The following is a 16,136-nucleotide window of genomic DNA, read 5'->3' on the forward strand; positions in this document are numbered from 1 at the left end:
GGGGTCCTCTCTGGGTCTCCAGGTAAGTCACCTTAATCACTGGACTCTCAACTTTCATTAAAAAAGATTAAATTTCTAGGTGGTCTGGTTCACAAGATATATACCAAAATGTCAGCCCCCCGCAACTTCTGTAAATTGAGTTCATAGCTGGCTACTCTAACCCCACCCTTTCAGGTTTGTAGCAAATAAATGAAGACAGGGTTGTGATTAAGGCAGTAGCTAGACCCCATTGCAAGACCAGAAAACTGTTGTTTTTTTCCTGCTTATATGCAAATCTCATAAATTAAGAATATAGCCTTTAGTCTTTTTCTCTCTTGAGTGCAGGAGTCAAACAAGTTTACATTTTCCTTGGCTGCTCAAGAGGGCAGTGTTTTGAAAACCTTCTCAATATGAAGCTTTAATCCTGTACTTGCTTTTCTGGGAGTAAAGCTGCAATGCTAATCCCACATACCCAGAGTAAACCCCATTGAATTCTATAGGACTTACTTTTGAGTAGACATGGTTAGGATTGTGCTGTAAATTAATGGGACATTTGAGTGAACATAGCAAAGAATTGTGTTTGTGTTGTAAATCTTTCTTTCCCCCTCCAATCCTATTTTTAAAGCAATTAGGCATGGCTTACATAGGTATCATTGCTTTTATTTTGTAGAAAACTAATACTGATGTTATTTTTTAAAAAAACCTGTTTTGCAATGACCAACTGGTTTTGACAATAAACTATTATATGGGGTGTATGTATTTTTACATCTCCAGTGTGTGTGTTTATATTTATTTATTTATTATTTATTTATTTATTTCATTTTTAAACCGCCCATAGCTAGTAGCTCTCTGGGCGGTGTACAAAAACAGAGTTAAAATACAATGTTACAGTAAAATCCATTCCAAATAACAGGAGAATTTAAAACATTCACATAAACATTAAACATTAACATTAAACATTAAAATGCCTGGGAGTATAGCCATGTCTTAACCTGGCGCCTAAAAGAAAATACCGAAGGCGCCAGGCGTATCTCCTCTGGTAAGCTGTTCCACAATTTGGGGGCCACCACAGAAAAGGCCCTAGATCTAGTAGTAATCCTCCGGGCATCTTGATGAGTTGGTACCCGGAGGAGGGCCTTAGATACTGAACGAAGTGGACGGGTAGGTTCATAGCAGGAGAGGCGTTCAACAAGGTACTGCGGTCCCACGCCGTGTAAGGCTTTATACGTCAAAACCAACACCTTGAATCTGGCTCAGAAACAAACAGGTAGCCAGTGCAAACGGGCCAGGACAGGTGTTATATGCGCGGACCGATTGGTCCTCGTCAGCAGCCTGGCTGCCGCGTTTTGCACTAGCTGTAGTTTCCGAACTGTCTTCAAGGACAGCCCTACGTAGAGCGCATTACAGTAATCCAATCTAGAGGTTACCAGAGCATGAACAACTGAGGCGAGATCGTCACTGTCCAGATAGGGGCGTAGTTGGGCGACTAAGCGAAGATGGTAAAACGCATTCCGTGCCACCGAGGCCACTTGAGCCTCAAGCGACAAGGAAGGGTCAAAAAGGATGCCCAAACTACAAACCTGTTCCTTCAAGGGGAGTGTAACCCCATCTAGAACAGGTCGAACATCCACCATCTGGGCAGAAAAAGAGTTCACCAACAGTGTCTCGGTCTTGTCTGGATTGAGTTTCAGTTTATTAGCTCTCATCCAGTCCATTATCGCGGTCAGGCAACGGTTTAGCACATCGACAGCCTCACCTGAAGAAGGTGAAAAGGAGAAGTAGAGCTGCGTGTCATCAGCGTACTGATGGCAACGCACTCCAAAACTCCTGATGACCGCACCCAGAGGCTGCATGTAGATGTTAAAAAGCATGGGGGACAAAACCGATCCCTGAGGGACTCCACAATGGAGAGTCCAGGGTAAAGAGCAATGTTCCCCAAGCACTACCTTCTGGCGACGATCCGCTAAGTAGGAGCAGAGCCACTGCCAAGCAGTGCCCCCAACTCCCAACTCCGCGAGCCTCCCCAGAAGGATACCATGGTCGATGGTATCAAACGCCGCTGAGAGATCAAGGAGAATCAACAGGGTCACACTCCCGCTGTCCCTCTCCCGACAGAGGTCATCATACAGGGCGACCAAGGCTGTTTCAGTGCCAAAACCGGACCTAAAACCGGATTGAAACGGATCCAGATAATCGGTTTCATCCAAAAGCGCCTGGAGTTGGGTGGCGACAACCCGCTCCAAAACCTTGCCCAAAAAAGGGACATTCGCCACCGGTCTATAGTTGTTCAAAATATCTGGGTCCAAAGAAGGTTTCTTTAAAAGAGGTCTCACTACTGCCTCCTTAAGACTACCAGGGACTACTCCCTCTCTCAAGGAGGCATTTATCACCTGTTTGGCCCAGCTGGTGGTTACAGCCCTGCCAGTCTTCACCAGCCAAGATGGGCAAGGGTCCAGAGCAGACGTGGTCGCCCGCACCATTCCAAGTACCTTGTCCACTTCCTCAAGCTGCACCAACTGAAACTCATCCAATAATAAAGGACAAGGCCGCGCTCTGGACAATTCAATGGATTCAACTGTCATAATGTCAGAGTCCAAGTCCCAACGGATGCAGTCAATCTTATCTTGGAAGTGCTCCGCAAATTCATTACAGTGGGCTTCCGATATGGAGTCTTTCCAACAACCCTGTGAGGTAGGGTTGCAAACTGGAAACCAAAGCAGCTCACAATAAGAAATAAATCCCTTTAAAATCTAATAACCATAAAAACAAGTATAAACAATTGCAAATAGGGTTGCCAGGCTATGGGCCCGAGACTGATCCTGTATCTTTAGGAGAAGAGAAAGTCAGCCAAGTGCAGGTGTTCTTGCAACACTGCAATGGGAAAAATCACAAGGTGGAATTCTCCCTTCCCCCTGCACAACTTTTAAAGATACAGAAGACCTTTTGGTTGCCTCCAATTGGCTGAAATTATTGTTCCTAAGCTGCTGCCTGTGAAGGTAAACCAAACCATGTGTGTTTTCTCTCTGTCAATTATTATTCACTGGAATTGGGCTGTCTGTCAAAGTGAGTGTATAGCAGCCCAGAAGTCAGACAGAAAAGGATAGAGAATCTTGTTACTCTTACTCATTTCTCAGACCTCTTTCTGAAGTGAAGGGTCAAATCTGTAAAGAAGTTTGGAGCAGCCATGTTAAAATGTAGGGGCAGGGCATTCCAGGCAGGGGGTTGCCAACCCTGCTTGGACATGGATATCTTTGCAGAGGATCCCAAGTCAAGCACAATCCAAACCATATCTACTCAGAAGTAAGTCCTATTGAGTTTTATGGTGCTTAGTCCCTCAGTAAGTGTGTTTAGAATTGCAGCCTTCAGGGAAATCCATCTCTATTCCAGAGTGCTCCCATCTAACATCTCCAGAACACTAGGCTCCTTTCTTCCTACAGTGGCTGACTGGCCTGGCCTGAGGGCAATTAAACCGTTTTTGACCGAAGCAAGTTGGTTAGATTAAATGATCCCTACCCAGGCTCCATCTTTTAGCTATGATTTCTATATTAATTTCCAATCAGATTTTTTTTTGTTTGAATTGTATGCTCCAAGCAACTGTGGTTGATGCTTAATGTATCATTCTTAATGACATGACTTGGGCCTGTCCCTGTGACCTCACTGGGGTCTGCCCCTGAAATCTCAGGGTTTGGGATGCTTGTGACCTGGCAACCCTAATTAGAACCTAAATCCCATGAAGAACACTTTATATCATGAGTAAGGGACCTCAGGTCTGGAGGCTGCATACTGCCCTCCAGCCCTCTCTATCTAGCCCTTAGGACTCTCCCCAAGTGACCCCTCTCTCCCTAGGCCACACTTCTCACCAGTCCTGCTCTGTACACTTCTCAAATACTTTGTCAGTCTGGAATGTATTCTTGTTCTGTGATAATGGCTCTTGTTTGCCCAGATGAAGAATGGAGAGATATGAATGCATGTGTGAAAACTCTGATCCTTATGTGGGAGGAATATGCAAAGTTTAGAGTTGCATAAAATTGCTGTACCTGCTTTTGCCTCTGGGCTTGCCTAGTTTTTGCTTTTAGCCACACCTATGTTTTACTACCACCACGAAGTGCCCCTTACCACCAGGATGCGCCCCCTGGAAGATTGCCCACAAAGGAAAGTGGCCAGGGCCGGCTCCAGGAATGCCAGGGCACAACTCCCCATGCCCCCCACCTACCTGTCTGCTGTCTTTTACCATTGCCCTTAACGAAGATGGCGGCCGCGGTTTTCCGAAGGGGATGATGTGTCCGCCACCATTATTGTTGATGGCACGCGTGCGTGGTATGCGCGTGCATCTCTGCCATCAACTAAGATGGCGGCAGGGGCTTCAGTACCTTAGGGAAACCGCGGCCGCCATCTTCGTTAAGGGCAATGGTAAAAGACAGCAGACAGGTAGGTGGGGGATGTGGGGGGGTGGGGGGGCACAGATCACAGAAGGGGAGCGGAGGGGCATCTGAGGGACCCCCTGTAGCTCCAGGGGCTGTCAGGCCAGTGTCCCACCTGGCTGCCCTTTAGAACCGGCCCTGAAAGTGGCCCTTGGGCTGAAAAAAAAATCCCCACCCTTGCTTCAGATAGTCACTACACAGAAATTCCAGATATCACAATCCAACAATGAGTTAAGCATGGTTAAATCCACTGAAACCAGTGGCTTAGATGTGCTTAACTCTGTACTAGATAGTGACCGCTGATTCAAAAGGACTTTGGTGTGGCCTACCTTGGATTGCACTCTGAGTACATAATAGTGTTATTGGCTGTGCAGATATAACCTACTCAGAACAGAGAACATTACAAACTTCCTATTGTCTTTAGTATTTCAAGGAGAATTCTAACCCATTAAATGAGAGAATGTGCTTTTTTAAAAAAATGCTTCTGCTTCAAGGTTAGTGAAGCAATCATTTATCTCCCCCTGCCCCCCAATAAAAGTCCTTGCTTTATGATGCCTTCTTTCTATGAATAGAATGAGTCCAGTGCCTTTTAGTTTTATACATTAGTCATCTTCGCTTCATTTTTGAACAATAACACTTTAAATTCATAATGTCAGACTTTCATATTCAAAATTTCAAAATATTCATTCTCACAATACTATATGTATGCTAGCTGCTACCCATTCAATATTATAAAGTGCATTGCGTATAATAACCCGATTCTAATGAACCTTCCACCTGAGGCAGAAGAACTGCAAGAACATGATGTTCAAATGCCCATGCCCCACCACATTTCTTATTTACCATCCATATGAATTGGTCCTAATACATAAAGGATGCAACTCAGGGTTGAAAATAGCCACTAGCCCAGTTACCTGTTTGGAACCAGTCAGGGAAGATTTAGAAAAAAAAATTCTCCCTTTAGCCCCAATATGTAGAATATCAGGTAGTAACAAAAACTGTGCGTTTGTGAACTAATTTTGCAGGGCTGGTTAAGGTTTATGCAAACAAATGTCACATTTCTTCTATGCAAACAGATGTTAGATTTCTTCCCTATATGGCTAGGGTTTCCTACAACTCAAAAGTTTTGGAGGGAGGTTATTAGCAAAGTTTGTAAGCGAAATGACAGAATGCTTGGTCTCCTGTGAAATGATTTTACTATGGTAATGAAAAGAGCAGCTAAATTGGTCTTAATTTGGAAACAAGAGGCTGATACATTGAAAATGGCAAAAATAACTAGTGTGAGGTATGAATTTGGAAAGACCCTATTTCTGTCAAGAACTACATTTTAATAGACTTTTAAAAATATGGTTAGGTTAACTCATATGCCTAGAACTTGTGCTATGGTGGAGAAACTATGGATAATTGGTATGGGGGGGGAGAATAGTTTATGTTTTCATACTTAATAATTCACTCCAATTAGTTTATTCTTGTTTTCACTATGTGTTCTTTCTTCTTTCTATTGTGATGTAAACTAGAGATATAAGGGGGGGAATCCATGTGTACGCCTAACATTTGAATGATCTACATATACTGACACATGAAAACTGCTAATAAAAACAAGTTACCAATTACACAATACCACTTTAAAAGGAAACGGTTGTTATTATATGAATAAATATATTTCCAGAATTGCAACAATAACAAAAACAATAAACTGCCACCACTACCACCCAAAAACATGTTTAGCATGGGGGTTGGGAGTCTGACCTTGCTTGGGCTGGGTAGTGGGGCACCTTTCAATAAAAGCTCACATGCTGGATTTCCAGCTCATTGTTCAGTTTCTAGTTGTCATGGCAACTAGAGCAGCTGCTAGCTTGTAGGCTTTGGCTTGTGTTTCCTAGGTAGCTCTAGCTGCCTGTGTGTCCAGTTCATGCGGTCTGCCAGCCATTCACCCTCCTGCTGCTGATGGTGTCCTGCCAGACTGTGCGGGATAATGTTTACTAACATCAGCCACATGGCTCCCATTTTACTATTGCTCTGCCCAAAATATGTCACTCATAGCCGATTGTCAGGCACTAGGCCAAGCTGCCTGCAACACGCTGAAAAATCTGTCACAGGGGACTGCTACCAGTGATCTTTCGCCAACAATCTTCTTTCATATGAAAGGGAAATCAATGTGAGCCTTTACAGTTGCCCTTCTGCATCAACTGCATTATGATTTTGGATGCATAATGGGTAACGTGGATAGCTGGAGGAGCTACTGTGTGGGTTTATACAGCAGATTGTGAACTGGAGCTCATTGTTAATGGTGCACACTGCCATTTCCTTTGTAGTACAAAGGCTTCATGAATGTCACATTCTAATTCCGTTGATAATGTCAGTGGCAACAATATTGTTGAAGGGAGCCTACTTACTGGAATGCTGTTTTTCCAGGAAGTTTCTAGCCAAGCATTTCTTTAGGAACACCCTTTTTAAAAATCAATCAATCAATGCAATCAGTATAACAAATGTTGCAGGTTTAAAATACTTTGCTTTGGCTAGAGAATTTAACACAGCAGTAGGACTCTCAAGGGAAGCCTCCTTCTGACACCATAATAGATTCAGAAGCAATACCAGAGATACCAGACTGAGACATGCATATGTCATTCTAGTGAATGTGGTTAATCCAGCATCCCTTGCCATAAGTTCTATGCCATATCTATATTAATGTGTGCATGTCTCAGTTTGGAAGTTGTGGTTCTGCTCTTACCCACAAATATGTTCTGCTTCCAGTGAGTTAGTGAAGTTAGCACTAGCCCTGTTCATACAATCACATCCTGGCATAATTAGTTGAGATAGAATCAACCCTTTTGCCTACACACCTGACCCATCAGTCCTCCCTTTGTGATGTGAGCAAATAAACCAGGAAATTTTCAGTGAACCATAGTTTCCCATTTTGTTCAAACTGGGAAACTGTCGATACTAGCTTCAGAATAAACCAGGATATGAAATCATGATTTAAAGTTGGTTTAATATCCTGTCTTGTTCCGAAGCTGGTGATCATAGGTCACCTCCAGACTCTCAATATTGTTTTAGAGGGATTCAATCACATTGCAGAAATTTGGGCTTGAGCAATTAAAGTGGACTAAAGTGCACTGTTGCTTTGGCATAATATACCTACTTTAAAAACAACAATATTCTTTTTGCAGTTAGGAACATGACAGGGAAATTCACTGAAAAGTGTGGAATGAACAAATGATCAACGGGAAGATGTATAATCACAGTACAAGCAAATCAGGATGAATTTAGGATAAATAGTCATTGCCATATAATCTCCTCGCAAACAAATCAGAACAAATGCTCAACAACTGGATCTAGACTAACCTCCACATAAGCTTTGTGCAAGCAAATCAGGATGCATAAACAGGGCATTTGGAGAAGCCCATAGTTTTCCAGTTTATACAACTATTGTTAATTAGAGGCTTTCTGGTATAATCACAGTTTACACAAAGGGAGACAGATTACAATGGGTCTGTGTGCACAGGCAAACAAAAATATTGTCCTAACTGTCTTAATGGGTTAATATAAAAATAGAGGAAATTCAACACACCTTGTTGTTTTGTTATTTACAGGAAGTTCATAAAACTTGAGACTGAAAATTTAAACCTACCTCAGACAAATTAGAAAATTCACTGAAGGGAATACTATTGTACTGTTAGTGCACAGAACTTTCCCATCTTCAGTTTTTTCAGTTTCCAGGTTGTAAGAAAAAGCAGCCTACAGTAAGAAATGTGTGTTTATGGAGGGGAAAGCAACAGTCTAAAATCGACTTGCTTTTCCCCCACATGCATAAAGCTCTTTTTCCTAATTGCACCCTGGTCTCCTGCAAGCCTCAAAGCATCCATGAGAGTGTTATATGTGGAAAGGCTGCAGGGCTGTATATGAAGAAATATGTCTGGGCTTCACATTCCATCCACGGAATTGGATACTGTATGCTACTGTTAATCTCACCATTTTAAGAGGAAAAATAGTGCTTCATCATAGGCTGAAAATACAGCAAAATGAGGCATGTTCAGTTCAGTTTTTGTGAGTTTTCCCCTTCTGTCTATTATTATTATTATTAATTATTATTAATTATTATTTATACCCCGCCTTTCACCCAATGGCCCTCATATTACTCTATGGAAGAAAAAATCAAATACTGCAGAGGTGAATGCAACCTGAGCATATGGAAGAAACCTTAGAAGCTCTTCTGAACTTGGTCTTGCTATGTATGTCTTATAGCCTGGGATTGGTTGATAATGTGATATCTAAAGCCACTGTAATTTTTGGTCCCCCGTATTTGCTTTCATTTTTTTTTAAAAAAAAATCAAGTTCTCATATTCTACATTGGATTGCCTTTGAACAGAACTAAGTTATTATAACTAGCTCAAAATATGGCCACCTCTTTGTTAACAGGGGCAAGCTGCAGAGCATATAAATACATTTCTTTTAGACAACTTTACAGGCTTCCATACCCAATTCAAAATGCTGTTTTTAACCCCTGAAGCGCTAAATGAGGTATGAGGAATCTTTTTGGCTCCATGGGCCAGATCCTTATGAGGATCAGCCTCGTGGGGCAATTTTTACAGGAGGGTGAGGGTGCCCACCTGTCAATTACCTGACATCACAAAGATGTCAGGTGATTTGGAGCCCTGAAGTTCCTTAGTTGAGACTTCAAAGCACCTTGCAGGCACAACAGCACTAATAAAACAAAGGGTTTCCCCCTCTTCCTATTAGCAGCAGTTTCAATTCAAGTCTGTCCCTGATTCAGGAAGGGTTTGCATTCAATAACCCTTGCTCATCAACAGATGTGTTGCACTTAACAATTTGGATAAGGTTGCCATGGGTTTCCAGTACAACATTGGACATGATAATGAGTCCCAATTTCTGAAGCATACCTTAACGTGGTGAGGGGTTTGAGAGTGTCGAAGAAGCTGAGAGCAATGCCGTCAGGAGTCTAGACTCCTAGCAGGGGCACTCAAGGTGGAATGGTCAAAGCTGAAACAACAGACCAAGATGCATCCAAACTCAGAGGAAGGCAATGGTAAACCACCTCTGAATACCTCTTACCATGAAAACCCTATGAACAGAGTATCCAAAATGCAACAGGAGATAGTGCTGGAAGATGAGTCCCTCAGGTCAGAAGGCACTCACCGAGCTACTGGGGAAGAACAAAGGACAAGTACGAGTAGCGCTGTAACTAATGATGCAGTTGAGTCAAAGCCAAAAGGAAGCCCAGAGGCTGATGTGCACAGATGCGAAAAGAGAGTCCGGAGTTGTACGACATATGGAAGAAATGGAACGCATCAACATTACAATACTTGGTGTGAGTGAATTAAAATGGATGGGAATGGGACATTTTCAATCAGGCAACTACAAAATATTTTATACAAAAAATGAGAAATTAAGAAGAAACGGGGTTGCTTTAATAGTGAGAAGTGATGTAGCAAAAGCAATTAGGAGCTATAACGCAAGGTCTGAGAGAGTCATATCAATGAGATTTAATGAGACACCTATCAACATAACCATCATCCAAGCCTATGCTCCAACGGCAACCACAGAAGAAGAGGAATTGGAAAGACTTTATGCAGAAGTACAGGAAGAAATTGATTGCACACCAAAATAAGATGTGCTGATAATCATGGGGGACTGGAATGCAAAAGTAGGGAATAGAGAAGGACTAGGAATGTGGAGAAATGGGGCTTGGGAGATAGAAATGAAGCAGGAGAAAGACTTATTTAATTCTGTGAAGCCAATAATTTGTTCCTTGCAAACACATTTTTGTGCGCAACCAAAAAGACGACTGTACACGTGGACATCACCAAATAGTCAATATAGGAATCAAATTGATTATATAATTGGTAGCAGAAGATGGAGACGTTCCATACTTTCTGCGAAAACAAGACCAGGAGCAGACTGCAGTACAGATCATGTACTGGTAATATCGAAAATCAGAGTAAAGCTAAAGAACAACGACAAAGCAATCATAATGTCAAAATACAATTTAAATAACATCCCAGAAGAATATAAAGATCAGATAAGGAACAGATTTGAGACTTTAAACTTAGTTGACAGAGAACCAGAAGAACTATGCATTGAAGTCAGAGACATTATCAGGAAAGAATGCAAAAAGATAATACATCTAGTTAAAAAAAGGGAAAGACCTCAATGCAGCCTTTCCCAACCAGTGTGCCTCCAGATGTTGTTGGACCACAACTCCCATCAGCCTCAGCCAGCACTGCCAATGGCTGAGGTTGATGGGAGTTGTGGTCCAACAACATCTGGAGGCACACTGGTTGGGAAAGGCTGCCTCAATGGATGACTGATAAAACCCTTAAAATGGTTAAAGAGAGAAGAAAAGCAAAAGGAGACAGAAAAACAGTTAAAACCCTAAATGCAACTATACAGCGACTAGTGAGTAGGGACAAAGAGAACTATTACAGTACTTATTGTATACAAATAGAAGAGGACAACAAAAAAAGGAAGAATAAGAGCCCTATTCCAAAAGATTATTGAAATTAAAGGAGAATTTAAATCAAGAGTAGGAATGTTGAATAATCAACAGAGGAACACACTGACTGACCAAGATAAAATAAAAGGAAGATGGAAGATGGGCCGTTATGAGAGAACTAGAAAAGGTTCTCAAGCGCAAAGATGTATCACTGAACACTAAAGTCAGGATCATTCAGGCCATGGTATTCCTGATCTCTATGTATGGATGTGAAAGTTGGACAGTGAAAAAAGCAGATAAAAGAAAAAACTCATTTGAAATATTGTGTTGACACAGCTTGGAAAAGTTACTTTTTTGAACTACAACTCCCATCAGCCCAATCCAGTGGCCGTGCTGGGTGGGGCTGATGGGAGTTGTAGTTCAAAAAAGTAACTTTGCCAAGCTCTGGTGTTGGAGGAGAGTTTTGTGGATACCATGGACTGCGAAAAAGACAAATAATTGGGTGTTAGAACAAATTAAACCAGAACTATCACTAGAAGCTAAAATGATGAAACTGAGGTTATCATACTTTGGACACATCATGAGAAGACATGATTCACTAGAAAAGACAAGAATGCTGGGAAAAACAGAAGGGAGTAGAAAAAGAGAAAGACCAAACAAGCGATGGATTGGTTCCATAAAGTAAGTCACAGACCTGAACTTACAAGATCTACAGATGCTACTGGAGTTCGTTGATTCATAGAGTTGCCATAAGTCAAAATTGACTTGAAGGCATATAACAAAAACAACATACATACATATATACAGCCCAGACTTGAGCAACTGAGTTTAATTCAGCTTTTTTCCATGTAAGACTTTTGAGTACAAATCTGAAATTTTGAATGTACCAATATGAACGTAGCTGAATTAAAGTGTTTATAAAATGTTTTAAATAACATTTCATTTTAAGGAAATAAAGTTTATATATATATATGTAAAACATGGGTGATAGGGGTGTAATTTTTACGGCTAAAAATTGATAGCGGAGTTGAAAAAAGTCATACGCATACAATAATGGCATTTTAATTAAATGTAATTAATAACAAAAAAAATTCCGAGTTCATTATAATTTGTTATAATTATTTTTTCTTGATGAAAAAAATCCACTCCACGCTGAAGTGCAATGGAAATTAAGTAATACTAAAATGTTCCAGTCAACTTTTTCTAACTGAGTCACTGCTTCAAATATGATTCAGAGCTTCAAATAGATGCAGAGCTGACATTTCTTATGCATCCAACACTCTCCCTCTCCCAAATATCAATGTATGTTACATAGCAGGAATTATTCAAAGTATTACACACCACTAGGCAGGCAGACACCAGAGATTGCTGATACTGTTAACAACTTGTTTATTTATATCCTTTTAAAATCCCCATGGACTAAGTGCCTGCAATTGCCTACACATAGCTGGGCTGCATAACTAGGGATCCAGATCACTTCCCCACCCTATTCATTGTCCACCCACAATACCTGTTGTATCTAGTTTTCTTAATATATGATTCCCCCCCACCTCCCCAAGAGATCCATCTTCTTTTGGTGCATAAGAAGATGCTTGCAAGCTAATCTTAGAGCAACATGTCTTACAATTTTTATACCTGGGGCACATGAGTTTTTTTGGATTAATATTGAAGGCACCTTTCACACAAAAAGTTACATTTATTTATTATTTTCTGAATCAGCTGCTAGAAGAATGGGCACTGGCATTCTATGGGATAGTGCAGTTAATATTGCCTCCCATATTCTTCACCTTCTCCTGTCTGGGCTCAAGGGCAGAATTGTGTACCAATGATCCTCCTGAGCTTCAGGAGCTGCATCAGGATATGTCAGTTCATTCCTACTCCTTTCTCTTAAAATGATGCCACTGGCCAATATATTGGCAGAGAAAGAAGGTGGGAGATAAATCTTGTGTTGACAAAGTGGTGGGAGATTAATCCTGAGGTGACAAACAGAGTGGTGGATGCATCCAACTTGCTGGCTGAAGCTTTCGAGGCATACTTCAGGCTCTGTGGAATTCCTGTTTTAGGGAAGAAGCAATGATTCAGAGAACAAAAGTAGTCACTTGCCCTGCTTTCAGTGCCTTCATACAAATACCGCCATCTTGGAAAACTTTTCTGATTGGCTGTCACTGGTGGTGTCTCCTGTCATGCAATGGAGGAAAATGAGAATGCAACTACAAAGGAGCAATTGGAGGCCCTAAAGTGTGTTCCCTGTTGTTCCATGAAAAGCGTGGTTTTCATTCATCACCTTTTAAATTTGGCACCAAATACAAGCCCTGCTGAAATTGGTTCCACTGGGGAGCTCCTGATTAGAGCTCCCAAATGGAGCTGACGCTGGCTGAAAGTAGGGGTTGAAGTCAGTGCCTGCCAGCTGATTGGTGCTGATTGGCGCTAAGTGCAAAATCCACTGGGATCGGTTCTTCTCATGTGTTCCAGACCTGTCAGAGCAGCCTGCGAGTGGCTCAAAATTTCAGCCTGTCAGCCGACTCCTGTTCCTTCACATGCTTCTACATTCCTCTTATGATAGACCCAACAAAAAATATTTTGTCAACCTTGATAAACAAATACACTTGAACATGCAGTTTTGCATTTTAAAAACTCACTTAAAACAGCACTATCATGACGACAGGGAAAAATGGCATTTGCTTCTGCTGACCTGATGCTAATCACATTTACTTGGGAATAAGAACCATTTTGTTGCAGGAAAATGTAATATATTTTTGAAGTAAAAATGAGAAAGGCATATCTAACATGTACGTTCCTGGCTAACTGCTGCCTGACTCTAAGATATATATATTTTTTAAGAAAGAATTCCGCAGCAACTGATATCAGCCCTTGTGGGCCCCAGCATGCCCATGCTGGCCCAGGTGCTACTACAGGGCCTGTCTCCACTTTGTGCAGTAGGCTAGTTTCTACACACACTGACACATCCCTCAGTCTATCCTCCATGTAGGCAATCAAGAGGCATTATCAGAGACCAAGGACACATTCCAGCCAAGCCAAGCCAAAACATTAGGGGTGCAAAATAGGGCCAGTGAGTAGGTGCGGCCTGGGAATAGGGGCTGTGGCCTGAGAGCCAGAGAAAGAGGCCTGGAGGGCCACATCTGGCCCCCAGGTCTGAGGTTCCCCATGCCTATGACATAGAGAAAGGATGGCATGGGTGCAGGGTTTCTCTTGGCATGGAGCCAACTCAAAGGTGGTGGGGAGAAGACTGAAGCAAGAGAAAACTGGGCCTTTCCACAGCTACTTGTCAGCCGCCTGTGCAACTTAATCCTGCACGGTGATTTTAAGAGTTAAGAGGTGTAGTGCTAGTCCCATAAAACATTTGTTAAACATTGCATCTAGAAGTCACAAATGATTAAATGACATCATGATTTCAAAGTATACAATTTCTTTTTCAAGTTGTCTTCTGGTAATGTGGTAAAGAGTTCTTCTGTTGTGAAGAGTCTACATCCCTCACCTCCCACCATAAAAAAAAGAAAGTAGAAAACCTGAAAGAAAGCAATTAGAAAGCAAATGCAGTATAATATATCTTTGGGTTAGTCTGAGGAAATATGAGGTCTCAGAGGCATACGATTGGTGGTCTTACTTTGTAAAGAAAATCTCCTCATAGCTCACTCCTCCTAGTTACTTGATCTCTTCATATAAACTTCCTACAAAACATTCAGTTACAAACCCTATAGGTTTTCTATGATTATATATTTATCATATATTGCCTACAAAACATTCAGTTACATATACCTCACATTCAGTTAAAAATATGTCACATAAAATAAATGAATCATTGACTGCATAATATTTAGAAATGTTAGGGCATCCTTTGATGTAATTAGACACAGAGAGAATTTCAGGTTTTCTGGCAATGTTGTTCATGCATTTTATTGTAATCTTTCTTCATCTTTACACTGAAGCATTATGCATGTTAATTTGGGAGTAAGTCTCTTTGTGTTTGATGAGACTTCCTCCCAAGTCTGAATACATAGGAATTTAGCTTTACAGAGGGTTAGGCAAAGGAATCAGACTGAAGCTGCAAGTATGCCACTGTGCCTGGCCTAAAATTGCTCCCAGCAATCCAATATTCAGCTTTTCACCTTCTAGCTTTGGATGTGTTACTTATTCCAAACAGAAAAAGCATTAGGCACAGAAAGTTGAAAAAAGAGTTGGTCACTGCAAACAAGGCAGTTTTTGAAAAAAATACCTGTGTTACAAACTGAAGAATAGAATTAGACCTACCAGAATCCTTCATCATTTGCCTGCTGAGCTCCAACCTGTGGAGACAATGAGCTATAAGTCAAACCTGGGTTAGAATGAATCCAGAGATTCTGGTGCACTGTAAGTACTAGAGGAAATGAACTTCTATACATTTAAAAATTATTTACATTTTATTCAAGTTTTCAACAGATGTTCAACAACTTTCTCATGAACTGCAGAAAAGAAAAACATCTGCATCTGGTTTTTGGTATTCACTGACCTCCCTGTCACCACCATTCCACATATAGGATGGCCATGTGCCCTTTTTTAGAGAAGACATTCCTCAGTTAAATCTGTTTGAGGGCTGTCCAGTCCAAGTCTGGTCTAAAGGTAAGGAACTATTAAAAGGGACAGCAGGAGCCTTGAATTTCCCAGCAGCATTCAGGTCAGCATGCTGAGCAGGCTCACAAGTCACCTGGTGTCTTTCCCATTATGATAGATGTATTTTTATTTAAATTATAGTTAATTATTTCTAAATGTGCATCTATACATATAAAGCACCATATGCAAATTTTATGCAAATTGGGACTCTCTTTTTTGATTATGCAAATTTTATTTATTGACAATGCATAACTGTGCACCCTTTCTACATTCCATTTCCTCCTAACAAGAGAGTGTGTGCTGTGAATTTGTCGTCATTGTCCTTGCTCCATAACACCTGTTCATGTGCTGCCTGCATCAACAGGTCCTGGACACACTGCTTCATCTTCAGGAGCCGTTTTGATTTCCAACAGTGAAGGGCTAGGCATTTAACTGCTAAGATGGCCCTATGAAACCACATGATGTGTGGTTTGGTCAATGCTTATCTATTAGGCACCCATCCAAGTATTATATTAATTCTCCGTATTTTGTATGACATACTGAGATTTATATTTATTCTTTTAATAATGTCCGCCAAATCCTGCCACTAGACAAAGTCAAACAGAAATGAGGTATAGAAATATAAATACTGCTTTTTGTGTCAACACAGAACAAGTACTTTTCTTTGGACCTGG

Source organism: Rhineura floridana, chromosome 4, assembly GCF_030035675.1.
Source record: "Rhineura floridana isolate rRhiFlo1 chromosome 4, rRhiFlo1.hap2, whole genome shotgun sequence".
Taxonomy (NCBI): Eukaryota; Metazoa; Chordata; class Lepidosauria; order Squamata; family Rhineuridae; genus Rhineura; species Rhineura floridana.